Consider the following 18912-nt stretch of genomic DNA (forward strand, 5'->3'; position numbering starts at 1 on the left):
CATGTTGCCTGCATCATCCCAGCCCCCAGGCGAACCCTGCTCAGCACCAGGAGGGAGCTCCCCAGCTTGAAGAGCTCCCCTCGCTGGGAAAGGGAGAGTGAGAGCTTTATCAGCTGCTTAGGGCACCGCACAAGGGACTCACTTTGGTCTCACCCCACCCAGAAACTGAAAAAGCTGAGACATATAGAGATAGCTAGGGACAAGGAAGAAAAGCAGGGCTACCAGTATTAGCCACATAGCGGAGCGACCGTGGTTCCCAGTGACCTGCTCTGCAGAGGACACCAGCAGCTTTTGCCACTGAAGAAACCAATGCCCAGGAGAGCCAGCATGGACCCCCTACAGAGTCCACCATTGAGACTTCCTCCAAAGGTTTTCCTGATCACAGATGCCAGCCACCTGAGCATCCATCCTCAACTTCCCTCACCCCCAAAGCCGGGCAGCCAGGCCCAGCCTCTGTGGCTATATGAATACAAGATGCCAGCCTAGACCCAGGCAGCGGACCCCTCCACACACTCTGTGCACATCTGGGGCTAGCTAGCCCCTCCAGCTGTGCACCTGCACACGCTTGGCCTGACTTCCATCACTAGTCTCCACTGCTATGTGCACACCCTTGAGGAGATCCTGCAGGCACAGGAGTGAATGCCAATAGCCAGGGGCCCAACAGTGGCTTGTGGGCCTGGATCCAGCCCTGTCTCCTGACACTGGCCTGTCCTGCTCAACTCACCTGCAGCTAGACCTTCCACCTATGCACTTGCCTGTCCCCAGGCCAACACCTATTGCTGGCCTCCACAGCTATGCTGTGCCCATAGGGAGACCCTGTAGCCACAGAGTGGACACTGACGGCCAGGGCCCCTGCAGCTGCCAATGCACCCATAGTTGGCCCTGGCACCTTGCTGCTGACCCTGACCACCACCACTATGTGCTTTTCTGTACCTGGCCCATGCCACTACAAGGCATCTGTACCCAGCCCCCACAGACAAGTGTCTGTACATCACCAGCTCTGGCCACCACCACTGCCTGCCCTGGTCCCTAGCCACTGGAACTGGAGGCACCAATGAGGACTCTAACAGGCCTTGCAGCCATTGCAGACCCTTGCAGTCCTTGTCTAGGACCACGCAGTTGTTGATGTCATGGACCCTAGCAGCCCAAGCTGATGAGACATCATAACCCCCCGACGTGGACCATCACAAGTTCCCACATGTGTAGACCTAGAGTCACAACATGCTCCAGCGTGCTGTAGAGGTCCTTCCTTACCAAGGTCAGTCCATAAAATCTGAAAGGGACTGTTTCTTCACATACAAGGCTAGAGAGATCACAAAGAATCAGGGAACCATGACACCACTGAAGGAACACAGTAAACTTCCAGTAACCTCAAGAAAATGAAGATACATGAATGCCTGATAAAGAATTCAAAATAATTGTTCTCGAGATGCTCAGAGAGCCACAAGAGAACACAGATAAACAATTTAAGAAAATCAGGAAAACAATATGAAACAAAATGAGAAGTTCAACAAAGAGAAAACACAAGAAAGAACTAAACAGAAATTTTGGAGATGAAGAATACAATGACTGACCTGAAGAATTCAACAGAGAAGTTCAATAGCAGACTGGATAAGCAGAAGAAAGCATCAATCAATAATTCAAAGACAGATCATTTGAAATTATCCAGTCAGAGGAACAAAAAGAAAACAAATTAAAAGGAATGAAACGAAGCCTACAGAACTTACGGGGCATCCTTAAAAGAAACAATTGATGCATTATTAGGGTCCCAGAAGGGGAAGAGAGGGAGAAAGGGAAAGAAAACTTACTTGTGCTCGCTTTGGCAGCACATATACTAAAATTGGAACCATACAGAGAAGATTAGCATGGCCCCTGCGCAAGGATGACACGTAAATTTGTGAAGCGTTCCATATTTTCTGAATTGGGAGACTGGGATTGGCATATATACACTAATATGTATAAAATAGATAAGTAATAAGAACCTGATGTATAAAATAAATAAATAAATAAAATTCAAAGAAAAATAAAATAAACTGAGAGAACAAGGAAAAAAAAAAAAAAAAGAAAACTTACTTAAAGAATAATGGCTGAGAACTTCCCAAAACAGGAGGGAATTAGACATCCAAGTTCATGAAGCTAACTGGTCACCCCAAAATTTCAACCCCAAATGATTTCCCCAAGATATATTATAATAATGCTGTCTAAAATCAAAGACAAAGAGAGAATCTGGAGAGCAGCAAGAGAACAGAAGCTTGTCACTTACAAGGGAATCCCCATAAAGCTATCAGCTGCTTTCTCAGCAAAAACTTTATAGGCCACAAAAGAGTGGGATGATACATTCAAAGTGCTGAAAGAAAAAAACCTGCCAGCCAAGAATACACTACCCAGCAAAGTCATCCTTCAGAAATAAAGGAAAGATAAAGACTCTTAGACACACAAAAGCTGAGGGAGTTCACCGTAACTACACCTTCCTTACAAGAAATGTGGAAAGGAGTTCTTCAAGAACTTCATGAAATGGAAGAATGTTAATTAGTAACATGAAAATATATATGAAAATACAAAACACACTAGAAAAATATATAATCAAATTCAGAATACTCCAATACTGTAACATGATGGGTGCTAATATTAAACTCCAGCATAAAGGTAAAAGGGCAGAAGTATTAAAAATAGCTATAGCTACAATAATCTGTTAATGGATACACAGCATAAGAACATGTAAATTGTGACATAAAAATAATAAGATGTGGAGGAGGGAATAAAAGGGTAGAGTTTTTACATGCAATTGAAATCAAGTTGTTATCACTTAACATAGACTCTTAAACCTGTCTATAAGAAGTTTCATTTAGGGACTTCCCTGGTGGTCCAGCAGTTAAGATTCCATGCTACCAATGCAGGGGGCCCAGGTTCAACCCCTGGTCAGGGAACTAGATCCTGCATGCTGCAACTAAGAGCCCGCATGCCACAACTAAAGATTCCACATGCCACAACTAAAAAGATCCTGCAAGCTGCAATGAAGATCCCATCCCCTGCAATGAAGATCCCGCATGCCCCAACTAAAGACCCAGTGCAGCCAAATAAATAAATTTAAAAAAATTTTTTTTTAAATTAAAAAAAAAAGTTTCATGTAAGCATAAGGGTAGCCACAAAACCAAATCTATAATAGGTAAAGACAAACTAAAAAGCAGGAAATCAAAGTACACCACTACTGAAAATACTCAATGCACAAAGGAAAACAGCAAGAGATGAAGAAAGGAACAAAAGAACTATAAAACAGCCAGAAAACAATTAACAAGATGACATTAATAAGTCCTTATTGACCAATGATTAATTTAAATGTAAATGGATTAAATTGTCCAACCAAAGTATATAGAGTGACTGAATGGATAAAAAAGCAAGACTCAACTACATGCTGTCTACCAGAGACTCACTTTGACTTTAAGGGCACACTCAGGGTCAAAGTGAAGGAATGAAAAAAGATATTTGATGTAAATGGAAACCAAAAGAGAGCAGGGGTAGCTATACTTACATCAGACAAAATAGACTTAAAGTCAAAAACTGTATTAAGAGACAAAGAAGGTCATTATAAAATGATAAAGAGGTCAATGTATCAAGAGGATATAACAATTATAAATATACAGGTATGCAACATTGGTGCTCCTAAATATATTAAGCATACACCAACAGATACAAGGGAGAAATAGACAACAATACAATTATGGTAGGGAAATTAAATATCCAGTTTTCAGCAAAGGATAGATCATCAAGACAGAAAATTGATACAGAAACACTGGACTTGATCTATATTTTAGACCAAGTGGATCTAGCAGAAATATATAGAGTATTCCATCCAAAAGCAGCAGAAGACACATTCTTAAGTGCACATGGCACATTCTCTAGGATAGATTGTATGTTAGGCCACAAAACAAGACTTAGCAATTTTAAAAAGACTGAAATCATACCAAGTACCTTTTCCAACCACAATGGTATGAAATTAGAAATCAATAAAAAGAGAAAAACTTGACAATCCATAAAAATGTGGTTGTTCACTCCTGAACAACTAATGGGTCAAAGAAGAAATCAAAAGGGAAATAAAAAAATATCTTCAAACAAATGAAAATGGAAACAACATACCAAAACATATGAGATACAGCAAAAATTGTTCAGGTGGGAAGTTTATAGCAATAAATGTGTATATTAAGAAAAAAGAAAGATCTCAAATAAACTACCTAACTTTACGTCTCAAGGAACTAGAAAAAGAACAAACTAAGCCGAGTCCAGTGTTAACAGAAAATAAGGAAATAACAAAGATCTGAGCAGAAATAGAGAATGGAACAAAATGGTTTTATGAAAAGTTAAATAAAATTGAAAACTTCAACTAGACTTACTAAGAAAAAAAAGAGAGGGCTCAAATAAATAATATTATAAATGAAAGAGGGGACATTACAACCAATACATAGAAACCCAAAGGATTATAAAAGACAACTACGAACAATTATATGCCAACAAATTGGACAAACCTAGAAAAAATGGATTAATTCCTAGAACTTACAACCTACCAAAACTGACTCAGGAAAAAAACAGGAAAACTGAACAGACCAATAATGAATAAGGAGAGTGAATCGCTAAACAAAAACCTCCCAACATAGAAAAGCCCATAACAAGATGGTTTCATGGATTAATCCTACCAAACATTTAAAGAGGAATTAATATCAATCCCTCTCAAACTCTTCCAAAAAGTTAAAGAGGTGGGAACACTCCCAAACTCATTTTATAAGGCCAGCATTACTCTGATACCAAAGCCAGATAATATCACTACAAGAAAAGAAAACCCTGATCAATATCAACAGGTCAATATCCCTGATACATATAGAGGCAAAAAATCTCAACAAAATACTAGCAAACCAAATTCAGTAGCACATTAGAAGGATCATACATCATGAGCAAGTGAGGTTTATCTCTGGGATGCAAGGATGGTTCAACACATGCAAATTAATAATGTGAATCACATGATCATCTCAATAGATGCAGAAAAAGCATTCGACAAAAGTCAACATAGTTTCATGACAAAAACTCTCAACAAAGTGGGTACAGAAGGAACATACCTAAACATAATAAAGGCAATATATGGCAAGTCCACAGCTAACATCATACTCAACAGTGAAAGGTAGAAAGCTTCCCTCTAAGATCAGGAACAAGACAAGGGTGCCCACTATTACTGTTCCTATTTAGCATGGTACTAGAAGTCCTAGCCAGAGCAATTAAACAAGTAGAAGAAATAAAAGGCATCCAAATAAGAAAAGAAGAAGTAAAATTGTCTTGGTTTGCTGATGACATAATCTTGTATATAGAAAATCCTAAAGACACCATCAAAAAACCATTAGAGGAAATTCCCTGGTGGTCCAGTGGTTAGGACTCAGTGCTTTCACTGCAGGGGCCCAGGTTCAATCCCTGGTCAGGGAACTAAGATCCTGCAAGCTGCATGGTGCAGAAAAAACAAAATTAGAACCAAATGAGTCCAGTAAAGTTACAGGATGCAAAATCAATATACAAAAATCAGTTGCATTTCTGTACACTAACAATAACTATCTGAAAAAGAAATAAAACAATCCAATTTACAATAGTATCAAAAAGAATAAACTACTTAGGAATAAATTTAACCAGGAAGTGAAAACTGTAAGACATTGATGAAAGACATTGAAGATGACATAAATAAATGTAAAGCTATTTCATGCTCATGAACTGGGAGAGTTGACATTGTTAAAATGTTTATACTACCCAAAGCCATCTAAGGACAGACTGCAAACTCCATCAAAGTTGTATTTTTTACAGAAATAGAAAAAACAACCCTAAAATTCATATGTAACTACAAAAGACCCCCAATAGACAAAGCAATCTTGAGAAAGAACAAAGGTGAAGACATCACACTTCTTGATTTCAAGGCAATTACTTCATGATACAGGCATAAAAAAAGACACAAAGACCAATGGAATAGAACAGAGAGCCCAGAAATAAATACACACATACACTGTCATCCAATATTTGACAAGGGATTCAAGAATACTCAATGGGTAAAGGACAATCTCTTCAATAAATGGTGATGGGAAAACTGGATAATCACATGCAAATGAATGAAAATTGATCCCCTATCTAATACCACTCACAAAAATTATCTCGAAATGGATTAAGAGCTTAAATGTAATACCTGAAACCATAAAATTCCTAGAAGAAACCATAGATAAAAATCTCCTTGATACTGGTCTTAGCAAGGCTTTTTTGATATGACACTAAAAACACAAGCAGCAAAGGAAAATAATCAGTAAGTGGGAGTACATCAAAGTAAAAAGCTTCTGCACAGCAAAAGAAACAATGAACAAGATGAAAGGCAACCTATGGAATAGGAGAAAATATTTGCAAACTATCTCTCTGACAGGAAGTTAATATCTAAAATATAAAAGGAGCTCATATAACTCAATAGCAAAATTAAAAACTCACAAATAATCCTATTAAAAAATGAGCAATGGGCCTGAATAGATATTTTTCCAAATAAGACATACAAATGACCAACAGGCACATGAAAATGTGCTCAACATCACTAATCATCAGAGAAATGCAAATCCAAATCACAGTGAGATATCACCTCACACCTGTTAAAATGGTCATTATCAAAAAAGATAAGGGCTTCCCTGGTGGCGCAGTGGTTGAGAATCTGCCTGCCAATGCAAGGGACACGGGTTCAAGCCCTGGTCTGGGAAGATCCCACATGCCGCGGAGCAACTAGGCCCGTGAGCCACAACTGAGCTTGCGCATCTGGAGCCTGTGCTCCGCAACAAGAGAGGCCGCGATAGTGAGAGGCCCGCGCACCACGATGAAGAGTGGCCCCCACTTGCCGCAACTAGAGAAAGCCCTCCCACAGAAACGAAGACCCAACACAGCCAAAAATAAATAAATAAATAAATAAAATTTTAAAAACAAAAACAAATTTAAAAAAAGATAAGAGATAACATGTGTTGGCAAGGATGTGAAGAAAAGGGAACACTTGTGCATTGTTGATGTAATGTAAATTGGTGCAACCACTGTGGAAAGCAGTATGGAGTTTCCTCAAAAAATTAAAAATACAACTACCATACGATCCAGCAAATTCCACTTCTGCATATAAATCCAAAGGAAATGAAATCACTATTCTGTGTTACCGCAGCATTATTCACAATAGCCAAGACATGGAAACAACCTACGTGTCTATAAATGGATGAATCTAGATTTAGATATAAATAGATATAGATATACACAGTGGAGTGTTTATTCAGCTTTTAAAAAAATGGAACTCTTGCCACTCTTGACAACATAAATGGACTTTGAGGGCATTATGCTAAATAGAATAAGTAGACAGAGAAAGACAAATGCTATATGATCTCACTTATAGTAAACTCTAAAAAAGCTGAACTCATACAAGCAAAGAGTAGAAGTATGCTTACCAGGGGCTGGGGATGGGGGAAGAGGAGATGTTGGCCAAAGGGTACAAACTTCAAATTATAAGAGGAATAAGTTTGGGGGGGGGCTAATGTACAGTATGGTGACTATAGTTAACAACATTGTATTGTATACTTGAAAGTTGCTATAAGGTTAGATTTTAAATGTTCTCACAATAACAACAATGGTAATTATGTGAGGTGAAGGATGTGCTAACTAACCTTACTGTGGTAAACATTTTGCAATATATACATGTATTAAATCATTGCATTGTGCACCTTCAACTTATACCATATTATATGTCAATTATATCTCAATAAAGCTGGGTGGGGGGAGAATAATTAAGCTGTAAATTTCTTGGATTACAAAGTTTGAGTCTTACGGTTTTGTTTATTTCTAGTTCTGAGCTCAGTGTTTTGTAGATCTTAGGCACAGCAGATGAAGAAACACAACTTTATGGGATCTCAATCAGTTGGTAAAAAGCAACATTTCTGAATTTAAAGAAACATTCCCTAAGGGACATACAAATCACAACACCCATGTCTGGTTTAAACCAATGTAGACTGCTGGGTATACTTCTCACCAAATCATGCTTTTGAAATATTTATTTATACTTTCTCTGCTTTGAATAAATGGCTGTAAATGAATGAGAGAAAATTTTGATATGATCTGATCACTTAGGATAAATATTCTACTTACATAAATACAAACTGCTGTTATTATTTTTGCACCTCACTCTAGAGGCCTGAGCCAGCTTTTAAAATTTTACATACAAATTTGCTCACGAACTGGTTAGCCAAATGGATAAAGCAAAGGCAGTGAGCCAGGAAAATTTGCATCTGGATTCTCTGTAGGACTCTGGGAAAGTGTTGCCTTGCAGTCTCAGAGGCAAATTTATTTGTGTAGTACAGATGGTTGCCTCAGAACAGTTTGTAACACAAATTGCTATTATAGTGTGTCATTCTCATTAATTTAGAACCATATCAGTTTTGTCCCAGTTACAAATGGATAAAAAGTCTGTTGATTTCAAACTTTCAATTATATATACATATATATATAAAAATAATAATATATATACACATATACATGTATGTATGTAGATATCTTAAAATATATCTACTTTAACTCAGGAGGTAAGATAAGGATATGTGAATGATTCTAACCCAAGTGTCTGCCTCCCTTTTTTATTTATTTGTTTATTTATTTGTTTGTTTGTTTGTTTTTGGCTGCGTTGGGTCTTCGTTGCTGTGCGTGGGCTTTCTCTAGTTGCGGCGAGCGGGGGCTACTCTTCGCTGCGGTGCACAGGCTTCTCATTGCGGTGGCTTCTCTCGTTGCAGAGCACAGACTCTAGGCGCATGGGCCTCAGTAGTTGTGGCACTTGGGCTCAATAGTTGTGGCTCGCGGGCTCCACAGCACAGGCTCAGTAGTTGTGGCGCACGGGCTTAGTTGCTCCGCGGCACCTGGGATCTTCCTGGACCAGGGCTCGAACCCATGTCCCCTGCATTGGCAGGCGGATTCTTAACCACTGTGCCACCAAGGAAGTCTTTTTTTATTTTTTTAATTTATTTTTTAAATTGAAGTATGGTCAATTTCCAATGTTGTGTTAATTTCTGCTGTACAGCAAAGTGATTCAGTTTTACATATATATACATTCTTTTTTATATTCTTTTCCATTATGGTTTATCCCAGGATATTGAATATAGTTCCCTGTGCTGTATATACAGTAGGACCTTGTTGTTTATCCGTTCTATATATACTAGTTTGCACCTGCTAATGCCTCCCTTTCTTGAGGGAGCACTTTCCTCTAGCACATTTAGGGATTGGTATTAGGTTGGTTCCTGGGTCAGTCCTTGTAACATCTGCTACCTACTCCTCTCTTCTGTTTTCTGCTCATTTTATATCTGATCATTACTCAGATTAACTTCTCCTGATGTGAAGCTGTTATATAGCCCAGAGGGTCTCCATGGAATCGTGCTTATGTGGATTCCGTTTGATGGAGAAGATCATGGGAAGCTCCTTAGAGGTACTTTCTCTTGAGCCAAGTCTTGTAGGATGCAAGGGAATAAGCTAGACACGTGAAAATACTTTCCAGGGAGGGGACAGCATGATGTACTTATTCATTCAGGCGAAAGGGTGAATTTGGAGCTGAAAGGCAACATTGATCACGGGCACAGTATACCCGTAGACACATGAATTGTTTGGCTTAGCTGGAGTTAAGAGATGAGCCTGCAGAAGTGACAAGATCATGAAGGGACTAGAGTATGTAATGAATATGATTATGCAGATACAGGCACTGTTTGCAGAATTTAGTGTGGTCGACAACTATTTCCCTTTACTTCATATTTTGATTACTTTTTTTCTGCCTGAGTTGAACCCACCTCAGTCTTTCTGGCATGGGTGATCTAGCAGTCTAGTTCTGTCTCACCTAGTTAGCAGTGCTCTTGAGAGTATTATTAAAAGCCCTCTGGCTTGTCTCACATTCTCCCAGCCTCTTTTCCCAACAACTGCCTGATTTGCTCCCTATTTCTAAAATTAAACCAATAAGAGTGAGAATTTAGATAATTCATCTCCTTTCTAGCAGAGCATTCCATGACAGACCATATCATGAGCTACTAGCCTGACTCTGGATTGGCTGCCCTTAGGTGAGGCCCCAGCCTCGGTGGTGGTAGGAGGGGTGGGTGGGGTAAAGATGCAGAAATCACATAGTACAGAATGTGCTACCAAAGGCTGTTCCCTCAGCAGGAATTGTGAGCCGGGGCTGTCCCCTTTGACCAGGCCCTGGGTGTGGCAGGCACTGTACTGGCATGGGATCAAGGCCCAGCTCCATCACTCACTAGCTATGCTGCCTTGAATAAGTGACTTAATATCACAGAGCAACTGGACCCAGATTCTTTAAACTGAGAATGAAAAGTACTTAACCTGCAGAGTGAATATGAGCTTTGGAAATAAATATATATAAAGTATCTGCTTCATAGCCAGTGCTCAATAAATGGTGATACACACACACCAAACTTTACTTTTTTAATTTTTAAGAAGCACATCATGCTTAACCCAGTTTATAGATGAGGCTTTTCCTAATCACTGCATTTATTGTTGAACAAGTTAAGTTTTTTCCAATTTCAACTTTATAATTTGACACTGTAGTTAAACATCATCATGAATATAGTCTTATCTTTTGAATTATTTTAAGATAAATCCTTATGATATGCTTCATTAGAACAAAGGATATGAATTTCTATGGATTTTTAATGCATATTGTCAAATAGGGATTCAAAATGAATTAAAGAATAATTCTTAAAAATGTTGAGCTTAAAAATTATCTTGGAGACACACCTAAATAAATATTACACTTGCTTTTTTTACTTTTTTCTTATTTATAGATGTAAGTGGTATTTTATTGCTGTTTAGATTTGTGTTACTATGATTACCAATATTAGATTTTAAAATGTTTATTAGTTGATTTTCCTTTTGTGTAATTGGACTGTTCATGTACTATACTGATGAGATTTACAAAGTGTATATATTATATGCATATACTTATAAACACACAAATACATATACACACATATTAATCTCATTTATGATACTCATTATATATTAAATTTTTATGTGTAATTTCATATATTTATAGATTTTCCACTTTGCCATACTATTTGAAATTTCTGTTTTTATATCAGTGCTAGATTTAAAATGCATTCTAATATATGGAATGAATAGTCCCTTTTCCTTACTTTCTTTTCTCTTCTTTTTTTTTTTTTTGATTATTTACCATCATCAAGATGGTTGCTTAGTGGGACTTCCCTGGTGGCACAGTGGTTAAGAATCCGCCTCCCAATGCAGGGTACACGGGTTTGAGCCCTGGTCCGGGAAGATCCCACGTGCCACGGAGCAACGAAGCCCATGCACCACAACTACTGAGCCTGCGTTCTACAGCCTGCGAGCCACAACTACTGAGCCTGTGTCCCACAACTATTGAAGCCTGCGTGCCTAGAGCCTGTGCTCTGCAACAAGAGAAGCCACCTCAATGAGAAGCCCACGCACAACAACGAAGAGTAGCCCCAGCTCAACACAGCTAGAGAAAGCCCGCACGCAGCAACGAAGACCAAATGCAGCTAAAAATAAATAAATAAATTTATAAATTAAAAAAAAAAAAAAAAAAAAGATGGTTGTTTAGTAAGACTAGTAAAGCGAGAGAAAATAACCTTGACATCATGACTGATAAAGAAAAAGTCAGGGAGAAAGTAGAAAATTGTTGGAATAAAAAAGGATATAACAAGTGCACCAGGGATTTTTAAAATAAAACAATATTGTGGACAACTTTCTGCCGATAAGTTAGAAAACATAGACAATTTCCTGCAGACACAAATGTTACTGACTAAAACTGACTTAAGGAAAAATGGAAAATTTCAATGTATCTAAAACCACGAAAGGAATTGAATTAGGAGTTTACAATCTACAATCAGCAGAGTAGATAGATACATAAGTAAAAAGCCAACGAACTTATATGTAGCTTCTGAGTCACAGTGTTAGTTTCTAAATTAAGGATCAGGACATAATGAAACCTGATATAAGATTGATTTTATTAAAATTTGAAAGAGGGCTTCCCTGGTGGCGCAGTGGTTGAGAACCTGCCTGCCGATGCAGGGGACACGGGTTCGAGCCCTGGTCTGGGAAGATCCCACATGCCACGGAGCAACTAGGCCCGTGAGCCACAGCTACTGAGCCTGCGCGTCTGGAGCCTGTGCTCCGCAACAAGAGAGGCCACGACAGTGAGAGGCCCGCGCACCGCGATGAAGAGTGGCCCCTCTTGCCACAACTGGAGAAAGCCCTCGCACAGAAACGAAGACCCAACACAGCCAAGAATGAATAAATAAATAAATAATAATTTAAAAAAAAAAAAAAAAAATTTGAAAGAGCCCTGTGATGCCCCTCTTTCTCTAGTGCCCTAATGCTATAGACTGGATATTTGTGCCCTCCCCCAAATTCATATGTTAAACCCTAATGTGATGATATTGAAAGGAGTGATTTGGGGGGAGGTGATTACATCATGAGGGTGGAGCCCTCATGAATGGAATTAGTGTCCTTATATAAAAGGCCCCAGAGAGATCTCTTACCTCTTTCTCTGTGTGAGGATACAGCAAAAGAAGATGGCCATCTACAAACCAGGAAGTGAATGTCTTCCATGTCTGTCTCACCAGACAGTGAATCTGCCGGAGCCTTGATCCTGGACTTCCCAGCCTCCAGAACTGTGAGAAATAAATGTTTGCTGTTTATAAGCCAACCAGTTTATGGTATTTTTGTCATAACAGCACAAATGAACTAAAACACCTGAACATGTGCTTATTTTGCTTAATGGTTAATCTAGGGTTCTTTCTCTGTCTCTAACAATAGAAGATTTATCTAGATTAGTGTTTAATACTATTCATGTTATACTCCATTCTATGCACTGAAAGTTTGTCTTTTCCAAATTCATATGTTGAAGCCCTAATCCCCACTGTGATGATATTTGGAGGTAGGACCTTTGGGAAGTAATTAGGTCATGAGGATGGAGCTCTCATGAATGAGATTAGTGCTCTTATAAAAAGAAACATGAGAGAGATTATCTCTCTCTCTCTGCCATGAGAGGATACAGCAAAAAGGTGGCCATTGTAAACCAGGAAGAAGGCTCTCACCAAGAACTTGACCATGATGACAAGTTGGACTTCCAGCCTCCAGAACCATGAGAAATACATGTTTGTTGCTTAAGCCACACAGTCTATGGTATTCTGTTCTAGCAGCCTGAACAGATAAAGACACTCTACCATACTAATACGAGAATGTAAAATCCAATCCTTCTTATGAATATCCATACTCTAAAATATATTTACACTTCTATAATTAAAATATTCAAGAAATTCATCCAGAGAAGGGTATTCAAGATCTAGCCTAGACATTGTGTAATTTATGTATTGAGGGTTTTTCTTACTGTTCTATTGAAATATGCTCCACGATGCTTCCAGTTGGAAGAAATAGAAAAACCAACCAAGCGCATTTGACTCAAACACTCAAAAACTGACCAGCTGGCATTTACACAAAGTCCAGAGATGGGGCAGCCTGCAGGGTTGATTGTTTGAGCAACTCACTTGTGTCATCAAGAACATAGGTTCTTTCTATCTCTTTGCTCTGTAACCACAGGGTTTGTATCATTCTACGACTGGTGACTGGTTCCCCTCTGGGTTGTAGGACAGCTGCTGGTTACAGTAAGGCCCGCTGACTTCTTTATTTACATCCAGCAGATGAGAGAAATTGCCTCTCCCTAAGACAACAAATGGAAAGTCTTTATCTTCAGCCTTTGGGGGCCAGTTTACATCCCCCCACACAACGGTAAGGCTAGTTCCTCGAAGTAATCCCTGGCTTCCTGACCAGAGGCCACCAATGGAGCTCAGCTCACTTCCTCAGAGCTCATTGCTGCCACACAATGGGAAGGGAGACAGAATGTTGAGGAAACAAGCATGCCACCCACTACAAAAGATCTGCTCAGAAAACACTCATGCTTTTGCTGAAGTGACACTTGATTGCATGTTCATTTGGGAGTTTGCTTTACAAAAGGAATTGTAGTGTTTCTTCCAATTAGAGTCCAAAGTAGATCGTGCAAAGGTCAAGTGCCGGTCAGAAATCGCTGTTAGATTTCAGGCAATTTATAAAGTATCAAGGCTCCAACATCAATAAAAAGCGTAAACTGATTTTTTTCAACCTAATTGGAAAACCATGTCAGCTGTCAGATAAATCATTTAAAGCTAAAGGTGCAGCTAAGTATTAAGGGCAATGAATATATCCAAAGACATGCAAGAGAGATTCTTTCAATCCAGGCAAGACCATTCCACTGACAATCTAAGGCTGCCTTATACCACAGCATTGATGTATAACCACTAAGACATAACATCCATTAGAAAGCATCAATGCTCTTTATCTGTAGGAAGCTTATTTATCAGTGTGATAGCATCTACATATATAGAACACACTTTTTTCTCTTTAAAATTTGTATGAAGTCATACATGCACATTGTAACAAAACTCAATCAGCATCAATAAATAGTAAAAAACCAAATGTAAGTTTCTTTCTCACTTAATTTCCCCAGAGTGCCCTTCCCTAAAGGTTTATCAGTTTCTTGTGTGTTCTTCCCCAGATATTCTATATAGGTGACAACATATACATCCTTTTAAAAAATATGAATGGGAACACATGCTATGTGCAGTTCTGTCCCCTGCCCAATTTCATTTAACGATATGTTCGTACATATAGAGGGACCTAAATCTTGAATAGCTGCCTGAGTACACCCCATGACTCTAAAGCAGAGGTGAGAGCAGCACTGAGCTCAGATGAAGAATGGGGTAGGAAAGAGTCATCCAATGCTCAGGCAGGGAAGATGCAGTTACTAACAGGAGGTCTGGAGGAAAGCACCGCAGCACCTGAAGTAAGGGGGGAAACCTGCCAACAAGGGGCAAAAGTGATGCAGATAAAGGAGGCTGGGGTCTCACAAATTACCTGAGGTTGAGTTTTAGTCTTTCAACCAGTTAGAGACAAACCAAAGAATTTTACCATGCGTCTGGAGACAAAGAGTTCTTCACTCAATCAATCAAGATTTTTTTTCTATTTGTGTACGTGGTTTTTGAATGGGCTATTTTTTTTTTTTTAATATCTGGGGAAAACCGTAATTCGAAAAGATACAGGGACTTCCCTGGCAGCCCAGTGGTTAAGATTCCGTGCTTCCAACGCAGGGGGTGCAGGTTTGATCCCTGGTCGGAGAACTAAGTTCCCGCATGCCGCACGGTGTGGCCAAAAAAAAAAAAGATACATGCACCCCAATGTTCACTGAATGGGCTATTTTTGAGTAAACGCCTTACATCCCAGTGTATTCCTTCAACTGGAGTATCCCTGTATTTGAGATTCTCTAATTCACCACTAGATGGACCTATTTGATATTTTGTCTTCCAAGAAAGAGAATGGTTTTTTTATTCAGTGAGATCTTCCTAGCAAGGATTTAGGCCACTGACCTTAACACAAGATTTATTTGAGTTTTTAAAAATATAAACAATTCATTCATACAAAATAATGAATAAACTGTACTCATATACTTAAGTGATGTTACTAAAAACAAATACCTCTATGTTAAACCTCCTGGTTTAAGAAATAAAACACAACCCAAATCTTTTAAGCCCACCATGCCCCCTCTCTGAGCTTTTCCCTCCCCTTTTCATCCATAGGAAACCAGCATTCTGAATTATAAATTACTAGCTACTTTAAAAAAGTTTTATTATGTATCCCTAAATAATATAATATCTAATTTTTACAGGTCTTGAAACTTATATAAAGAACTCATATGTATTTTTTAACATTTTTCTCACTCATCTTTCTATTTCTGAGATTCCCCCATCTTGATATGCGTATTTCTAGTGCATTTTTTAAAACTGCTCTATGATATTGTGTGGTATAAATGGATTAAAATTCATTTACCCATTTTACTGATTTGGGACTTGCTTTTATTTTCATTCAGTGCTATGATTTTAAGATTCTCATTTTCATTCATGCAGCTAAAATTTAGATAGATTAAACGTTCTTGCTGTGTAGTCTAATAATTCCAGTATCAATCTTGGGAGTCTGACACTTTAGTTTCTTATATTTTTTTCTGCTGACTTTTGTTTATTTGGGCTTGTTTCTTCATGTGTTTCAGTAATTTTTTTTTTAATTGTGAGTGCATGTTCCTTTGGTGGTAATTCTCTGAAAATAATGTTTTCTTTTTGTTTTCTCCTCCATGCTAATACATCTTTAATTAGCCAAAGAAGCTCTCTACTTCTCTCCTCTGGAAATCATCTCACCCATTGCTCTGTTTGGCTAATAGTCTTTGTCTCTGTCTTCAGCAATACTGAGGCAAGTACTCTTTCTTTGGTGCAGGGAAATCCATTGTTTGCAGTTTTCTCCAATGATGAATATGTTGGAAAAGCCTGGTGGCAAAGCTATTGCCATTGGCTTCCTACACATGACTCAGGTCAAGAGTCAGGTTCTCTCTCTTTCTGTGTGTGTGTGTGTGTATGTGTGTGTGTGTTGGTGATACCATCAATCTGTCCCAGGTTAGCACTTTCCATCAATGTACATGGGTTAGCAGAACTTGATGAAATGGCTAATTGATTTGGCCAAAGTCCAAATCAATCCAGAAGATGTCCATCTGGATGGTGCCCACAAAGATCTTCCTCACTTCACAGAACTTATACTTGGCCTCCTCAGGCACAATTTGATGAACAACTTGGGTCACAGATCAGACGGAAATTCCCACCACTCTTGTCAATGTTGATGACACCCATGCAACTGGCAGGGTAGCTTAGATCAGTGTGCAGCCTGCCCTCAATCTTAAGGAACCATGGTGTGCAGATCTTCTTTACTTTCTCTCCTGTACTGACACACTTGAGTCCCTTCCTTAGTAAAATGATGAGAGGGCCCAGTTGATGCATGAATGGCAAAAACATCAGTTAGGATGTCCAGCATCGAATGATTTGGAACTGCTGTGTACTTCAGGACCATAGGTCATGATTATCCTAGGCATAGGAAGAGCTGAAATCAATGCTTCACAAGAATTACACAGGGAAGATTTGACCCACTAGTGCCAGGCATCTGGTATTCAGACCATGTAGGTAGCATGAATTATGTCCCCAAATCAGCACTAGTGTGAGCTTTCTTTTCTTTTCTTCTTTCTTTCTCTTTCTTCCTTCCTTCCTCCCTCCCTCCCTCTTTCCTTCCTTCTCTTCTTCCTTCCCTCCTTTCTTTCTTTTTCTTTCTTTCTTTCTTTCTTTTTCTTTCTCTCTCTCTCTCTCTCTTTCTCTCTTTCTTTCTTTCTTTCCCTGTTTATCCTAGAGCCACACACAAACAGACAAACCTCCCTTTGAAACATTATTTTCCACATCAACCCTTCTTACAGTTCTGGCTTATGCTAGAATCTTGGATTCTACTTCCCACCATTCTTTGGATCCAGACTTTGTCTCCTATTCATTACAGGCCGTTAAAAGCTGAGGCCTTCTCAGTTCTAGTCACAAGGGTACCCTAACAATAACAACAAACCAGATAAGCTACAAAATCACAATTTTTTAAACCCACCAGAGATCTGAGGATAGAACGAAATCTAACCAAATGAAAATCTAGAAAGTAAAGAGGCCTTTCTTTAAGAGTAGAGACCTATAGGTGTTTTCATTCTAGCAGAGCAACTGAAAGAGGACAGAATACATCATAGTAGGTGATAAAGAGAAACCAGCCATATTTTAATGAATTTGTAAAGACCGCATGTGAGCTACCATGATGCATTAGAATCCCAAGGAACCCCAACCACAGAAAGAGTATGCACCTACCTGCCAACTATTTCCCACAGGCCTTCATCAAGGGCACATAGATAGTATGCTGAAGGCTGAAAGGAGAGCAAAAGAGCTTAGAGAGATCCCATATAAGGTGCTCAGATCTTTTCCGAGTTGAGACAATGGCCCATTGCAGAGAAGTAGCAAGGCAGAAAGAAGAGATGAGAAATCTCTCTGCAGCACTTGGGCTTTTACTGAGTGCAGAGCAGTAACTGCCAGACTGAAAGCAGGACAGTAGAGCATAGAGAGACCTCCTTAGGTACATAAAGGTAGGGATGGAACTGAAGGACAAAGAGATATTTCCAGTGACTTGAAAAGCTAGAATTCAGACTGTTAAGCAGAGAGGGAAATCACTCATGGCTCAGAAAGCTGTAAATTAACAAAGAAACATCTGATGTCTTACTGGTGCTTATTTGGTGCTTCTACAGGGCTAGGGATTCTTAGCATCCTGACAGAATAAGGGATGAGCGATTTTCTGGAGGAAATATTATTTACTTCAGCCACTAATGCTCTTTTATACACTATGTCCAATGTACATTTAAGACTATGAGACACACAAGGAAGCAAGGAAATGGACCCCATGATCATGGGAGGAAAGAAGCAGACTGGGAGATGAATCAGATATTGGAATTGTGAGAGAGGGACTTTAAAATAACTACAAAAATGTGTTAGAGGACCTACTAGAAAAGCTGGAGAACATTCACAAACATATGGGGAATGTCAGCAGAGAGATGGAAATGATAAAAATGGATCACATGGAAGTGCTAGAAATGAAAAATATGCTATTATAAGTGAAGAATTTATTTGATGGGATTAGAAGCAGCCTGGACACAAAGGAAGAAAAAGATCTATAAAGTTAAAGACAGTAGAAATTATATAAACTGAAATGAAAAAATAAAAATGAGAGAAAATACAATAAAGTATCTGAGATCTATGGGACACATAGATGTAACAATTAGAGTATGACAGGAAAAGGAGAAAGAATGGGGCCGAAGAAACCATTGAAGAGATAATGGCTAAGAATTTTCCAAAATTTTTTAAAGATTTCGATTAGCAAACTCTGAGC

The 18912-nt window shown here is 38.9% G+C and overlaps 1 long non-coding RNA gene across 2 annotated transcripts in view; it reads right to left on the bottom strand.

The window, feature by feature from the left end:
- Positions 1–18912, bottom strand: part of LOC309604868 — a 100213-nt gene that overhangs the window by 57380 nt on the left and 23921 nt on the right. For both annotated transcript variants that reach the window (XR_014231099.1, XR_014231100.1), the window contains exon 3: positions 12585–12716. This is a non-coding gene — a long non-coding RNA (uncharacterized lncRNA). The remainder of the gene's footprint in view (positions 1–12584; positions 12717–18912) is intronic.

Source organism: Balaenoptera borealis (genome assembly GCF_965194805.1).
Source record: "Balaenoptera borealis genome assembly, chromosome: 11".
NCBI lineage: Eukaryota > Metazoa > Chordata > Mammalia > Artiodactyla > Balaenopteridae > Balaenoptera > Balaenoptera borealis.